This window comes from Vidua macroura, chromosome 6 (assembly GCF_024509145.1).
Source record: "Vidua macroura isolate BioBank_ID:100142 chromosome 6, ASM2450914v1, whole genome shotgun sequence".
Classification (NCBI taxonomy): Eukaryota; Metazoa; Chordata; class Aves; order Passeriformes; family Viduidae; genus Vidua; species Vidua macroura.
The window spans coordinates 38829390-38845009 of NC_071576.1; the positions used below are offsets into that span (position 1 = coordinate 38829390).

General features: G+C 51.8%; 1 protein-coding gene across 1 annotated transcript in view; it reads right to left on the reverse strand.

Moving 5' to 3' along the window:
- CHRM4 (cholinergic receptor muscarinic 4) overlaps positions 1-11544 on the reverse strand; it is a 30117-nt gene extending 18573 nt beyond the window's left edge. Inside the window, exon 1 of the mRNA XM_053980292.1 lies at positions 11412-11544. The gene's annotated coding sequence lies outside the window, so the exon portion shown is untranslated. The remainder of the gene's footprint in view (positions 1-11411) is intronic.
- Positions 11545-15620: the final 4076 nt, after the last annotated feature.

Genomic DNA, 15620 nt, shown 5'->3' on the forward strand with positions numbered 1-15620 from the left:
CTTCCCCATGCCACGTACATTGTGACAGGCTGTGAGGTGGGACAGGAGGGACTTGTGGTTTTCTCATGGAAGAAGCCAAGGGCTGACTTGACTTCAGAGTCAATGGCTCAAGCAAATGAAGGGCCTACCTTATTCTCTTTTGGGATTAAGACCTGTGACGGTCTGAGACTCCTGCTGGACTGACCCAGCTTGGTCTGGGGGAGTAACCAGCCAGTAAACCCAGCATCTGTCACCCTGTAGGGATCTGGGATACTCCTGGAGCTGTCTATTTTTCATGCAACTGCACATCTCCTGCTTTTTTGCATCACTCTGCTTCCAGCCTCTATTTTTTGGAATGGTTTCTTTGTCTTATTTTTTCTTTTCAGCCATGCTGTGCTGTGCCTGCTCTCTAATCAGCATTAGCTAGTCTTCCATTATCAGCTGGCAATGATCCATCACACTCCTCCATCTCAAAAATTGCCCTTGCACCAAAACACCATAAACACCTAGGAACAGACAGACAAAGCCACTCCTCTCACCTCTGCCTCTGAAGTGGGGGATATACAGAAACCGATGGCAAGTGACCACCTTGATACACCACCTTGGCTTGTGACAGCTCCCATCCATAGCCATCCTGAAGCAGAGTGGTTACCCCACTGAGCAAGTGCACAGGAGATGAGTATTTCTGAAGAGCAGGAAAAACTGTTATGGTCATTTACTCTGGCTTCCCCCACAAGCCTGAGAACATCCACTCATTGTCCCTGACAGATTCCCAGTAACTATACTCAAACATGCAGCAGCCACAGCAGCAGCCAGCACTGGCTCCTGGCACACAGACTAATGCCAGGCTGTGTCTTCTGGGGGACTTGCAGAATTCATTGCTGGTCCCACAACCCTACACTCATGGCAGGGCATCCTCAAGTAAAGGAGCAGTTTTCACCCATCCCTGTAGTATGTGGGGCGTGTACCAGTTCAGACACACACCTCTGTCACTGAGCTCTGCCAGGGACAACTCTGCTCACCATCAGCTCTGGCCAGGTCTCCCCTTTCCTTCCGCAAGTCCTCCCCTAGCCTGACAGTCTCTGCCAGCCTCCAGCAATAACGGTCCAGCCCAAGCCTTGCCTCCCATTCTGCTCACAGAGAGTTGCACTCCTGCATATGCTCGCATGCTCACTCTCTTTTCTTTCTGTCCTTCTTCAAGGCACTCAGGTTTTCTTTCTGCCTCACACACCCTTTCATGCTCCACTTCCCTCTCTCTTCCACCAGATCCCTTTGCCCTCCGGTGGATGCACATTGCTTCCCCAGCACAATGCAGGCAGCCAGTCCCCCTCCCTGACAGATGTACTCCTACAAACTTGCTGAACCCATCTACAAGGCTTTAATATTCATAAAAGTCAACCTTAGTCTAAAGAAAATGTGCTTGATGACGAAAGTATTTACATTGCAAATCACTTTTAATAGCCCTCTGGTAGTCAGCCTGGTGATAAATGCTAATCCATCTATCAGCTCCAAACCAAAATAAACCCAACTCAGAAGGGGAGAGTCAGAGAGAGAAAAAGCAGCTGGTGACAGTGAGAAAGGCTCAGGTCTCTGGACCATCACTGCCACAGGAGACAGGCGTGAAGGCTCCGCTCCACAGTTGGTGAGAGGAGTGAAGTGTCCCAAAGGGAGCAGAGGCAGCTGCTCTACCTGCTCTTGGCCAAGCAAGGAGACACCCTTCACTCACTGGAGTGGATCTGGCATTGCCTGGCAGAGCAGGACAGAGCCGTGTAAATGCCAGGGCAGTAACTCAGACTCCCTGCCCATGCCCAGGGCTGCAGGCAACAGGGTGATGCCACCTGTGGGTGGGCTTTTGCCCTGTGTGTGCTGCTGGGTGAAACACAGCCATGAGGGACATGGATCTTTCCCCTGGGGCAGCGTCATCCCTGTGGGAGATGGAAGAAGGGACAGCACCTTGTAGTTACTTGCCTCTATCCTAATAATTTGCCTTAGGGCATGGGATGGCACATTTGTAAAGGGCCTTAGAACTGTTTAAAAGGTCTGAAATAAATACTGCTTTCAGGCCACATTTGCCTGGACTCTCCCACACCTGTTCTCTCCATTGAGGAGGTACAGGATCATCTGTGCACAAGTCCTCCTCTTCCCCATCACTACAATCCCCAGAGGAACAGCCCTTTCTCCTCATTCCAGCTGTCCTCAGGGCACATCAGGAACAAACAGCCCCAGACATGAGTTCTTGCAGGAGTACAGTCACTCATGGGTGCAAGGTGAGCCAGATCCCAGACCATGCTGGGATGAAGTCACACTGTGGGGAGTAGGGCAGGAGGACTTGCAGGGCCAAGGAGAAACAGGTTTGCTGCTGTCTTCCTGAGAGAAAAGGTGACTGAAGGCACCCAGCCATGCACTGTTGCCTCAGCCAGACCCCCAGTAGTCATCCAGAGCCACATCTTCTCATGCCTCATGGCATGCCTTAACTGGAGACTGAGGGAAAAATTACCAATGCGGAAGCTGCATTAAGCACAGCACTTAGTGCTCAGCTGATTCCCAGCCTCCCAGGTTGCTTGCAGAAACAAGGTAATGAAATATTCTTTCATTATTCAGAAAAATGTCATTTTTAGCACCAGTGAAGGATGCCAGAGCCACAGCCTCAGGGAGGGAGTGACTATGTTTAGCCATGGAGCAGGTGGAGGCCCAGTGGCTGGGGTGATGGTGGCACCAGAGGCCCCCACTCTCCCTGCAGTCCGTGGCAGGGCACAGCCAGGAAAGCAAGTTCTAGACACTGTGGCTCATGCAGGGAAGCCAGGTGAGTATGAAAGAGCAGTGACTAATACAGAAAGCCATCCTACCATGCCTGGCTGGTCCACAGGCATGCAATTCACACCAGTCCATAGGCCCATGAGCATCCTTGAAATGCCAGGGGAGCGCCAGACAGCTGTGCTCTCAGCCTGGCTGCAAATCAGTGCCTTAAATCAAGCAAGGGGATATGGCAGGTGAAACACACTTCTGTCACCTGATGCTACCCTTGGAAAGCTGCCTGTTGGGCACTGCCAGGCACCTGAGCTTGTCATAAAGCAGGAGGGCAGCTGCAGCCTGTGCCTGATGCGGCACCTCTGGAGAGAGTTAAACACAGCAGCCTGCACCCAGCCTGGTGTGCTGCAATCTCTTCAGTCAATAAGCATCTGCTTTTTGTGTTTTAAAAGATTGCTGCTGCTATTTTAAGGTTGCACTCATTTTTGTCACATTTGCCATATAGAGGCACGACTTCAAATACTTCAATGTAATTGTTTCATTGCAGTCCTCACTCTTGCACCTCTTACTTGCTTTCTGGGGGAAAGTGTTTCTGAATCACTTCTTTTATACCTATTATAAAAATAAAATTAAAAACAGAAAAATAAAACAAAAAAAATAGGGAAAAAAATGAGGAATGTAAGCTTGTGCTGTTCTCCTGCCATTTCTCACATGACACAGAAGAGAGCACATCTTCCCTTGACTGCTGTGCCCATGGGCTGAGTCTGGCCTATGGAGCCAGGCAGTGGGTGGGAACTCTGTGCCTGTCTGTGGTCATCATGAGCTCCTTAGGGCCCTCTCCCAGGCACTGTCCCACACAGCTTGCTGCCCAGCCACTGGGGAAAAGGCAACCAAGGGCTCAAGCACCTTTAACAGATTAGTTTAATTAGTTAATTTTCTGATTCACTACTTTGTTAATTCATGAATTCACTAACCCACCATGCTTACTCACACAGCAGTTGCCTTGCTGGCAGTGTGAGCCCAGGCTTCCTCCCTGGCATGGCACGGCGTCCCCAGCAGCCCTGTGGCCAGTGCCAGAGCCTGCCTGCTGCCGCTTGCCCTCCAAAGGCTTTCGGGGTCAGCTGCCCTCCTGACACCTTCCAGCTCAGGTGATCCATGCAAAGCCTTTCCACTGGGTTCTGCAGGACGTGCCAGTGGCTGTTGCAGAGGTACAGGAGAAGATGTCCACAGGAAATGCTGATCCCTGGACTACAGGGGTTGGAGCCCCTAAACCTGGCAAACCTCCATGGAGCCAAGACCACCTTTGGCACATGTAGCCAATCCTGGAGGAGAAACTCATCCCAAATGAGGAGACAAGCCCCAGTCCCGCATGGGCACTGAACCACTCCACCCAGCCTCCCGGTGGCCTTGCCATCCTCCCTGCACTGGGGCGCCGAGGCAAACCCAAGCCTCTCGGGGGGCTTCCCTGCAGCCCCCCAGGATTCTCCATTGCAGGGGCAGAGAGCCAGCAGCCCTGCAGCGCAATCGCCCTGCCATCAGATTTGCTTCACCGAGCAGCTTGGCAGAGCCCGCCTTCTAAAACACATGCAGTCTAATAAATGCACTCCCTGCTTTAAATGTATCTTTTAAAAAAGAGCATTTCCCTCGGTTTGAGGTAATCACTGGCACTGCTGGGGGACAAAGAGCTCTATGTGTGTGCATCTCACTTCAGGCAGCTCAGCTCTGATCCTCACACAGACAGAATTTGTGCTCCCCACGGGCACATTTACCTCACATAGATGCCTCACTAAAGTTAATGCTACCTACAGTGTCCTTCACAGGGAAGGAAACCAAGAGGAACACAGCAACTGTGCAAAATCCACAGCAGGTGAAAAACAGTCAGCAGTTCCTGTGTCAGGAAAGCATTTAGTACAGCTAGAATGAAGCAGATCCTTGCTTTCCCAAGAAAGACGCTGCCCCTGCCCTGCATCTCCCTGTGCCTGACAGGGACCTGGCCCCGGTGGCAGGGAAGGTACAAGGCCGTGGGTCACTTTTCTTCACCCTGTGGGCATCAAGTGTGTTGTTGGGCAGCCCCCCAGCACTGACACTTCTCACACAGGAAGCTGTCCTTCCTCTCACCCCTCTTCCCCAGCCTCTGCCCACTGAAGTTCACCCTGGGCAGAAGAGCCCACTGTGGGTTGGCCATGGGTAGCAAACTGCCATGCACTGCAGGGATGAAGGCAGCCTGCTGCCATCAGGGTTTTGCATTCACTCCACAGATCTGTACCCCCACACCCAGCCCCAGCACTCATCAAGGAGACTTCACCACCCCAAGCCAAGCCAAAAACATGGCTAAAAGTATTTCGTTATGGCAAGAGGCCATATCTCAAGGCAGAGCCAGGGACAGAGGAGGCTCAAGGCTGCAGGATGCAAGAGCTCTGTTCTCTGATGGCCAGGCTAATAACCCTGTATTAAATTACAAGCCTGGGTTCAGTTGTGGTTGTTTTGTTTTTGTTGGATTTTTTGTAAGCTGTCTGTTTAGATTTATCAGCGTAATTCCTGATACTGCCTTGTCGGACATCATTACGATAATCTCACTACTGTGTCTGCCAGGGAATTGGGAGGTGAGCAGGAGGCAGCTGCAGAGCAGGGGAGTGGTGGGGCCTGGGCTGCCTGCAAGGCACAACCCCAGGACCACTCACCCCAGAGCTGGGGAGCCTGGGGAAGGTGGAGGCACAAGCCCCCTTAACAGGACTCAAAAGTCAAAGAGAGCAAGCTCGCACTGAGGGAAAAGAGATCCAGCCAGGTAGGTCACCATCCCTCCAACCAATCTCAGAGAGTGGAAGAGGCGCCTCAGGAAAAGGGGAGGGGGCACACAGAAAAACCTGGAGGATGTGGGCAAGTTGGAAACGAGCAGCCTCAGTGTTTTGGCACTGATCCCTCCCCTTAATTCACGGTAATTTTATCACGAATTTAAATAAGGCCTCAGGGCAGAGAGCACAAGAGGAAGAAGGCAGGAGGCTGCTAGCCCAGCTCTGTCTCTCCATCCTTCCATGCTGCAGCCCTTCTCTGCTCTATGGGTGCTCCCTTGCACACACACACAGGTGTATACACACTTGCACACACAGAGCCTTCCTGGCTTCCCCACGGCCAGGCCCGCTGTGCTCCACCGTGGCACAGGTGCTATGCCAGCCCCCAGCCAGCAATTTGGCTGGCAAGCCTGGCCAGGCAGGCAGCAAAGTGCTTCTTCCTGGGGACCTGGCTCTGAGACGCTCACCTGAGGCAGGGGGATGCTCCAATGCAGCGCTGCAACTCCTCAGCAGCTGGAGTAGGGTCTGCAGCTTTCCCTCACAGCAGCTAGAGTAGTCTGGGCTGAAGAGCTGTCTGGGGCAGGGATTTGGAGCTTTGGGATATTTGGGGCATGACATAGAGCAAAGGTGCCCCTGAGAGCCTATTCACCCGCATGAAGCATCCCCCTCTCCATTGGGCTGGGCCTGGGGGAGTCACAGGTGGGAGGTAGGTAACCACATCAGCAAAACAAATAAAAATCCCAGCCCAGCCTGGAGTTTTTATTAATGAAAATGAGCCTGTGATGGGAGGTAATTTCCAGCCCCTGGGTGATTCGGCTGGAGGATGGAGCTGCAGATGGGGATGAGTCTAGGCAGCCAGGCAGAGTCAGAGCCCAGTCAGATGTGGTCAGGGACCAGAGCTCCTTCCAAGAGGGGATTGGGTATGTGGCCTTGAAACCTGGAATGTGAGGAGAGGAGCTGTCAACGCCTCCAGAGAGTAAGTGCTTCCAACTGCCTCGCTGGAGATGCAGTGTTACCAGCCTCTGTCCCTCAGGGGGGAACTGGCTGAGGTCACCACAGGAGAGGGGGGATCTTCAGACCCCATTTCAGAGAACTCCTATCCCCATGCTCTGGCTGTACCTTTTCCAGATGCTGGTCCATGCAGCTCCTTGGTTGAACCACCCTTATCCAACTCCTCCAGTCTCCCTTCATGCACCCACCTGGGCAGTTGCTCACACCAGCACTGCTCTCCCCCAGCTCTTGTGGTGTGCCAGCATCCCCTGATACTGCTGGGAAATGGGATGGCAGGCATTCCCATAGCACAATGAAAAAACTAGGATCTCCTTTTGCTACTGTAGAGTGGGGAAAATCTATATTCATTTTCAGAGCTGAGTGAGAGCAACACATTTTGAGGGCAAATTTTCTTCTCAGGAATACCACACTCTGATGAGCTGAATTAATTCATACACATTTGAGTGTCTGACCCTAAATAGGTTGTATGACTGAGATTTAAAGAAGCGTTATTGTAGTGATAGTATTTCAAAAGAGGAAAGTAAGCAGCTGGGTCTTATTTGTTTGAAAGGTAAAACTATTTAATGAAAATTTACTTTTTTCACCTGTTCAAGGCCTGAGACCTGGCCTGGAAACCTTGCAGCATCCCTGGCATAGAAGTCAAGACCTCTCCCATCTTAGCTGTAGAGCAGGATCTCATCAGCCTTGTGAGGAAGGCTGCATGAGAACCCTTGCAGCACACAGAGCCTGTCCAGAGAGTGCAAGCAAAGCAAAGCAGTGCTTAATAGATTTCCTCCAAATAGCTGAAGATGCCAGCAGGAAGGAACAACCTCTTGGGGCTGCAAAGGGTTTGCACTAAACCAGTGGGGCTGCAAGTGGGGTCAGGGCAGCTGGAGCATAAACCCAGTGCTCCTGCCAGGCTCAAAGGGCTTTTCCAGCTGTTTCCCAAAGGATGGGACCTGTTGCATCTCCAACCATCCCTACAGCAGTATCTGCCAATGCCTTGGGGAGACCCAACCAGAACCAGCCCACAGCTGCCATGCAAAAGCCCCCCCTGCTCCCTCAGCTGGGCCAGCCTTCCCACACTGGGCTACAGATCACAGTCCCTCCATCCATCACCTCCCCAATGAATTGAGGCAGATGTGTCACTGGCCAAAGTGTTACTGCCAGCCCCAAGCTGGCATGCTTCAAATAGCAGCACACTGCGATACAAATTGTACTTTGATGAGGTACATTAGGCCATCTGGACAGCCTTAAACAGCCTTGATGAAGACAGAGCAAGGGCTGCTTGAGGTGGGAGGAACCTCAGCAGTTTCGGGGCTGTTCACTGTTCCTTAAGCTAACATTTGTGCAGGCAGTGGGGCTGGGGCTGGCAGCATTGAGGAGTTCCATGCAGGGTGGGTCTGCCCAAAGGCAGAGCTTCAAATGACCAACAAGTGACCCCCATGGTGCTGTGGGCATGACATGGGTACTCACAGCCAGGATGTGCTCTTGTCCACCAGAGCCCACATATGTATACCACCCTGGGGTGTCCCTGTGGATGGATCTGAATCCTGGCAAGCATCAAGAACACCCCATTAGTCCCATTAACTTTGTGGGAAGCAGTGCTCCTAGGAAGGAAAGCCCATGCTTACTAACGAGCATAAGATAAATACTGCTCCAGAGGGGGAGGAAAAAAAAATGCAGGAGATGGTTGCTAGAGAAAATCACCTAGGCAGGGGTAAGAGCCAAAGGGCAGGGAAGGAAACAGGGGACAGGAAACCCAGGAGAAAGGTGGTGTCCCATCCTGCTGAACCCTGCAGAAACTGACAGCATGGAGGCAGGGAGCAGCATGTGGGACCCAGGTGAGAATTCTGCTCACTGGTGGTTTTCTGACCGCTGGTATCCCTGAGCTAGCTCTTTTGTGGCACCTTGGAGTCCTGGTGGGATTTAGCTGAGCAATTTCTCAAGTTTAATTTCCAAAGTAACTTGCAGGGAATGAGCTCAGTCCCTCTGCAGGACAGGCCCTAGTGGTGCTGTGGGTGCCCTGACCTTCACCTGGCTGCTGGTGCCGTGCAGCCCTGTCTCACTGCTGTGACCTACATTCTGCCTCCCCAAACATAGGGCCTTGCACTTAGCTGCATTAAACCCACAGAGCGCTGCATAGGGATGATTTCCGATCAGGCTGTCAGGAAGTATTATGTCAAACACCTTACAGGAGCCTAAGCATATTATGCCAACACAGCTACCTTTGTCAACCAAATCTGAGACCTCATCAAAAAAGCAATGCTGGGCTTAGCCATCCTCAACACCTCTGGAGCAAACCCATCTCCAGGGCTTCTCCTGGGTCACTGCACCCCGAGTGCTGCCAAGCACTCAGCCTGGGGCTGCAGCTCTGCGGGGAGCAGCCCCAACCCCCCTACCAAGAGCCAGCGGAGCTTGCGTGATGCTGAAATAAAGAGTTCGTGGAGCAAGATCTTTACTCCCACATTGTGGCTGGGAAAGGTTGGGTGCAGGGCAGCATCTTGTGCTGGGTTACTGCTGCTTTTGTATGCTCGGCTCTTGTCCTCCTTGACGGGGACCCGTGGCCCAGGTGCTCCCTATGCATGAAAAAACCTTGTCCTTCTCAGTTATCACTTCTCCTTGCCAGTCACACTAGATACCAGAGCCCTAAAGCTGCTGTTTAATAGCTGTGCTTGTCCCCTCCCTCAGCAGTGCAGCAGGACCAGCCTCAGTCCCTCCCTAAATAATTGTTTTAATTAGATTTCCTTTGATGTAGGTGATCAACAGAGGGCTGCTGGCAGGGCTTCCATGGGAACTTTTGCAGTGGGCAGGCAGATAAGTACAACCCTCTGTACTCTGTAGCATTAAAACGTTTTAGTATCAGCCTCCCCAGTGGCAGCCAGTCAGTCTTCATTAGCCCCTCTGAGCCTTTTCTAATTCTGCCAGAGGCTGGAGGGGGAAGGAGGTCATGGCCCCTGCCCACGCGTGGACCCCTGGGTGGGGCCCTATCTGGCTGGACAAGCAAACCCAGAGGTAATGACCCCCAGGGAAAGGGCAGAGCCACAGCCACAACAGCCTGGGGGAGTTTGACAAGGACCTGGGGAACGAGAGAAGCTGGGCTTGGGTACCAGCCAGCAAAGGGCTCTCAGCAGTGCCTGGCCAGCAGCCAGCAACCACCACTTACTCATCGCCCCATCCCCAATGTCTGCAGTGAAAACAGATAATCTGCAAATTAAAGTTTCCCTGCAGTGGGGCGGCAGTGCCCCACGCTGTGCTGGAGAAGGGACTGGAGTCCATCTGCCATCAGAGCCAGCTCCTGATCCTATCAGGCTATTACTGTATTATTGAACTGGGGATTGAGGGACAAGCTTTAATAGCTGTGATGGTATCAGGGGTCCAGCATTAAACTCCAGGAAAAGGCCATGAAGATGAGCCTAAGAAATAGAAAGAACCAAGCCTAAATTACCACATCTCATGTTTTTGCAGTGCCTGCTATTTACCCCAGCCTCTGTAAAGCTGAAGAGCTCCTAGCTGAAGATCTAGGAGCTCAGAGGGTAAGGGTGAAAGGCCAGGGAGCTTCGGGTGTTTCCTGAGCTTGGAAAGAGCGGGGACTCCAAAGACCAACTCCACCAGCCAAGCTGAAGCAGGGCAGGATGCAAGGACAAAAAGGCAAACCTCAGCAGCTGCCAAAATCCATGTGCCTGCCTGAAGCTCACTGGCTGGCCAGCCACAGCTAAAGTGAAGGCTCAGTGGGGTGGCAGAGACCAGCTGCAACTCTCCACCTACACAGTGGTCCAGTTTCAGCAACAGATCCTCCTGGAGACCTCTGTGTCAGGCTGCCTTTTCCAGTGGTGGCATTTGCTCCCTGCTGTGCTCACATCTCCCATTGCTCACACTTTGCCTGTCTTCCTGCTTGCATGGGACCCCTAGTGCCTCCCCTGTGGCACGATTGAGCTGAAGGAGGCTGGCCTACATTAGTAGGCAAGACCCTGGCACAGAAGGTGGATGCTTGGAGACCGACCAGCAGCATATTGATTTTCAGCATATTGATTTTCAGATAAGAGGCAAAGGGGAAGCCTCACAGTGTCCTCTCTGGGATGCTGGCTCCTGGCAGAAAGAGCTGATGCCCAGGGCCAGCATCCCGGGGAAGACAGCTTGATCCCTGCCAGCTCCTACCGGTGCCACATGCCATCAACAACTGCTTGAAAGGCAAAACAAAGAGGAGCCGAGAGAGCTCACTGGGAGCAGATGAGAGGCACTTCTGCTCGAGATGCTGTGGGGAAAACAAATCCTTGTGCTCGACGGAATGCACGGAGTGGCTGTATGTGCTTCCCGCTTGTTACCATGGCAGGAGCCAGGCAGGGAGGGGAGAGAGGCCTCTGCTCGTGGAGATGAGGGAGAAGGACACGGGCATTAATTGGCTGGCAGAGAGTGGCAGCTGGAGAGACTACTTTGCCTTCCAGCTCCCTCCTGTGCTGAGGGCAGAAGTGGCAATGGCATGACATCTATGCACTGCACACCGAGATCCCAGTTACTGGTGGATGGCCCACATGCCACACACTTGAATTAATTTGCCTTTTCCTGTTGAAGAATAACTTCTTTGACAGATTAGGACTGAGCAGAGGGCAACTGCTCCCTAGCCAGCAGCCTGGACAGCAACAGGAGGAATCAGTTATGGGGCTTGGCTTTGGCATCAGTAATAATGAGACAGACTCTCCATGCACCCAGCTGTGACCAGGTCCCTGCCTCTCCTTCCTGCCCAGCACATCTCCTGATGGTCACATACAGCTGGGGTCCCAGCACCACCCAGTTGGTCACCCCACAGCAGCCACATGTGGGGTGGGACTTCTGGTGGGGGTCAAATAGAAGCACTTGGAGATGGAGCAATAGCCAAGGAGTGAGGCTAGAAAACCCAGGACTTACAGGGACAAGCAGGTATCACCACTCCACTGTACCACCTGCCAGGGCTTCAGCAACCTTCTCTGGGATCCCAGGTCTCCCTCCAGGCAGTGCTCAGCCTCTGGTGTGGTCCCAGGCCCAGGAATGCCAGAGCATTCACTGGCTACAGCAGCGCCCATGCAGGTTTCCATCTGTGAAGGATTCATACAAAAAGTCTCCTTCCAGCGTGGAAGCTTCAACCACTACCCTCCTCCCACTGCCCCAGGTTTCTGGCACATTCTCCCTTCCTAGCTAACCTAAATAATCTTGTACCATCAGCTGTTCCCCTCCTCTTTCAGCTCATTAGGGCTTTTAGAGAACACTGGCTCCTACTGAACCCAACCAACCCACCACTAACCTCATTTCATGCCAAGAAATGGCTCTTACTTTTGACTCCAATTCCCACACCTTCTATCTCCAGGAGGACTCTACCCCTCACCCTTGAGGTGTTTAAGTTTCTTTAATAGCCTCTTATGAGGGACTTTATCAAAAGAGCCTTTTGAAAGCTAAATAAAATTCTCTGCACTGTATTTCTCCTTTCCCCAGGATTTTGTTAGCACATTTAAAGGCTCCTGACAGTCCATGGCTGAGAAAAGCTTTCACTTTTTAAGATTATTTCCTGCTCCTACGCAGCAAAGCTCTCACTTTGCCTCCTAAATTGGGCCAGCAAGTACGCATAGCTCTGGTTTGGTTTCCTACTCTTGTTGAATTTCTATGTTGCTCCTGGCACTGCCATTTGCCTCAGTGCTGCATTGTCACACTGCAGTGAGCAGGTAAAGTTGCAAGGCTTGGGGAAGGAGCCCTGAGCTGCTGTGGGGCTGTCCCTGGCATGGGCAATCCCACTGCTTGCTGTTCTACGCAGGGCTCCAGGCCTCAGGTCACCGTGCAGATTCACGGGTGTTGCTTGAGTATACAATTAGATCAGCCCTGCCTGAAACAACTGAGGAAAACTGCTGGGCCAGCCCAGCAGGGTAGTCCAAAGCAGATAAAGAGTTTTGTCCCACAAGAAGCAAGGGAGGTATAAACTGCATTGGGCTGGGTGTGGTGAGCCCATTGCATAAGTGGGCTCAATTTTCCCTCCTGTCCCCTCCTCTTCTCACCCATTTACCCACATAGCTCCATCAGGTCTCAGGCAGGGATAATCTGAGCTTTCCTACGTCTGAAACTCCAAAAAAAAACACTGCTCTCTGTACACATAAGCCCATCACCACTGAGGGCAACTGCTCAGTTGTGTAGCAACAGCAGGTCATCTACAAAGCATGTCCAAGGCAGCACCAGAATATTAAGCCTGTCCACACCCATTGTGCCCACTGCTCCTGCTTAAAGCCTGTAGGAACACAGGCTGCAGTCAGGCTCGACTGTTAGCACCCTTTTGCCCAGAGCTACAAAGCTGCCTGCTCTGACCAGGCCTCCACTCTTACCTCATCAGGAAGAGCATCCCTGTCAAGTCTTGAATGGAAAAGTGTTTTAGAGTTTCAGAGATGTCCCATGTCAATAGCAAAGACAGCAGCTGTGGTTTGCTCCGGCTCCCACTGGAGCTCACCCCCTGTTCTGCCACAGTCTCCAGTGGGGGCAGGTCTGGACCAAGGGGAAGCCATCAGCAGAGCAGGCTTCAGGCCTCTGCACAGCAGCCTGGCCAGAGCGTCCAGCACCAGTGAACGCCAGGCTTTGAGAATCTGCCAACACCAGAGTGAGGCAGCCCAGAAGACTTCTTCAACTGAGATGGAAATTTTTTTGTAGATAGCTTGGCTCATTCTGAAAATGGATATCTATAAATGCTCTGCAACACATCTACCAAGAATGGGCCTCAACATTCTTCCAGGAATCATGCAGGGAGAGGAAAGAAGTGATGCCAGGCTGAGCTGAAGCAGTTTTTTTTTTTTTTCCAGGTTCTGTTTTAGTTTGTTTTCAAGCAGAGCAATAAACAGCTCTGTCTAGACCTGCCCTGCCTTGTCTGTCCATCTGAGACATAGCTCTTCTGGCTCCCAACTGCCAGCACATCCTCAGGCCCCTCCACTGTAAGGCAATACAGGGACACATGAAATCTTCCTTGCCACACAAGGGAATCCCATTTATCAGGCTGCTCTCCTGTCAGATCAGGGATGTGGTTGGCTTGGGGCAGGTTTTAGAGCCTCATTAACACTCAGCAATAAGGCCTGGCAGCAGATGATTTGATTTAAGGTTCATCTCCAGGCTGTGATTTAAGGGAAGATTTGCTTAATGTTCTCTAACAGACTCTTCTGGCTGGGAGCTTGAGTGCTGCCTAATGACAGACTTATTTATTGTAATGTCTTAGCAGCACAGAATCTAGAGGAGCTGGGCAGGAGCACAGCAGCTGCTGGCAGGTGCTCAGACAGCACTGGAAACATCCCTCACACCACAGTGGTAACAGAGGAGTGTGCATTCCTCTATCCAGAACAGCCAGATACTGCAACCCTCTTCTGCATCAAGGGGTCAGCAAGACAGATCACCCTCTGCTTGCCCAAGATGTTCAGTGCTGCACCTCTATGTACCTTTTTACGTTGGATAGGTGAAATGCTCTTCTGTCTCCTTACTGCAGTACTTGTATGATGGGAAATGCAGAGGTGCCTGCTCATCTCCAGACTGGTTAAAATGCGATTTGCAAGCAAGACTCCCAAATGCACCTCCCTGTTTCCCACTTTTGGACTTTCAACTCACAGGCTGAGTCTGCTTTCCTCCGGGGAAGGGGGTGGTCATCATCTGACATTTGTATGCTGCCTAGAGCTTCTGAGATGGATGTATCTATCCCCAAGGCCAAAGACAGAGTGTCGTGGTTTGACATGGAAGTGAATTTTTTCCAGGAAGTTGGGTCAAACCAATCAGTGGTCAGGTTTGGATATTGGCACCTGGAGTGACCACTGAAAGTATGGACACGCCTCTGAGAACACAGGGGGTTAAAAGCAAGAACTCCCAGGAGAACTCTCTCTTTTGGTTCCGGTCGTCAGAGAGTGCAAACTCTCCCCTGCCCAGCCATGGGCTGGGTGGGGGAGGGGAAGCCACGCGGCCTTGTCCAGGTAGGCCGAGGGGCTGAGGGTCTGGAACCGAGCCAGCTCCTGCGGATGGAAGGGTGGAGAGAAGTGGAGATGCCTTTGTCCCCCCCCCCCCCAAGAGGGAAAGAGACAGAGAGCCTGGCGGCACCTGGAAATTTGCCGGCAGAGGAGAAGGAGAAGGGGGGGAATGTCCAGCGTGGGAGACGGAACACCAGACCGAGATATCAACTGTCCAGGGAGTCTGAACATTTAACCCTTTCCAAGAAATGAAGGCTTTTTAAAAGTATTACCCCTCCTTGATTTGTAGTAGAAGAGAGATAGTCCGGGACTTGAGATGTTAGAAGAAGAAATATTTAGGTGGGAGAAGATGATGAAGTAGCTTTTGGCTGGACTTTTCTTGTTAGCCATAGACTGAACCAAAATCTCCTGCAATAGAGACTGCATTTTAGGGGGATGCAGTGGTGACCCAGGGAGACCTGTTTCAGCTTCGAGCAGCACAGGAGTAGCAAGAACCAAAGAAAGCTGAGGAGGGAATGGTGATACCCTCTGTCTTCAGGAAGAAGATGATCTCTGTTCTTGGACCCTTGGCCCCAGGGGAAAATGGGGGGGACTGTAGTCCCAGGATGAGAAGCCGAACTGTTGTATCTTTGGGTCCGTGGCAAAGCATCCTTAAAGGAGCCCTATGAGCAGTCTGTCCATGCACGGTGGTGAGAGCACTGTGACATGGAATAGAGAGTGTCACACTGGCAGATTTTTTTTTTTCCGGGCGGTTGCCATGTGTGACAGGGAAACACAGGGGGGCAGCTGTGTTTCCTGGGGGGTCTGTGGTGCAAGAGAGACTTCTCTCTCCCTTGATAGTTTGAGTATGGATTACCTGAAGGGTAGTAATTTGATCAGGAATCCCGGGTGATGTTTCATGGCTGGGTGTTTTTGGAAATTGGGAGGAGGAGGGGTGTTTTAAAAGGTCATCATCCTGGATTCAGTTTATGTGTTTTCTGTATTAGTAGTAGTTTAATAAAGTTTTTTTTTCCCTTTGTTATTAAGCTTGGGCCTGCTCTGCTCTGTTCCTGATAACATCTCACAGCATTTATTTAGGGAAGGTGCATTTTCATGGGGACGCTGGCATTGCGCCAGTGTCCAACCGTGACACAGAGACAAACATCACACAAATGAAGACAGGATG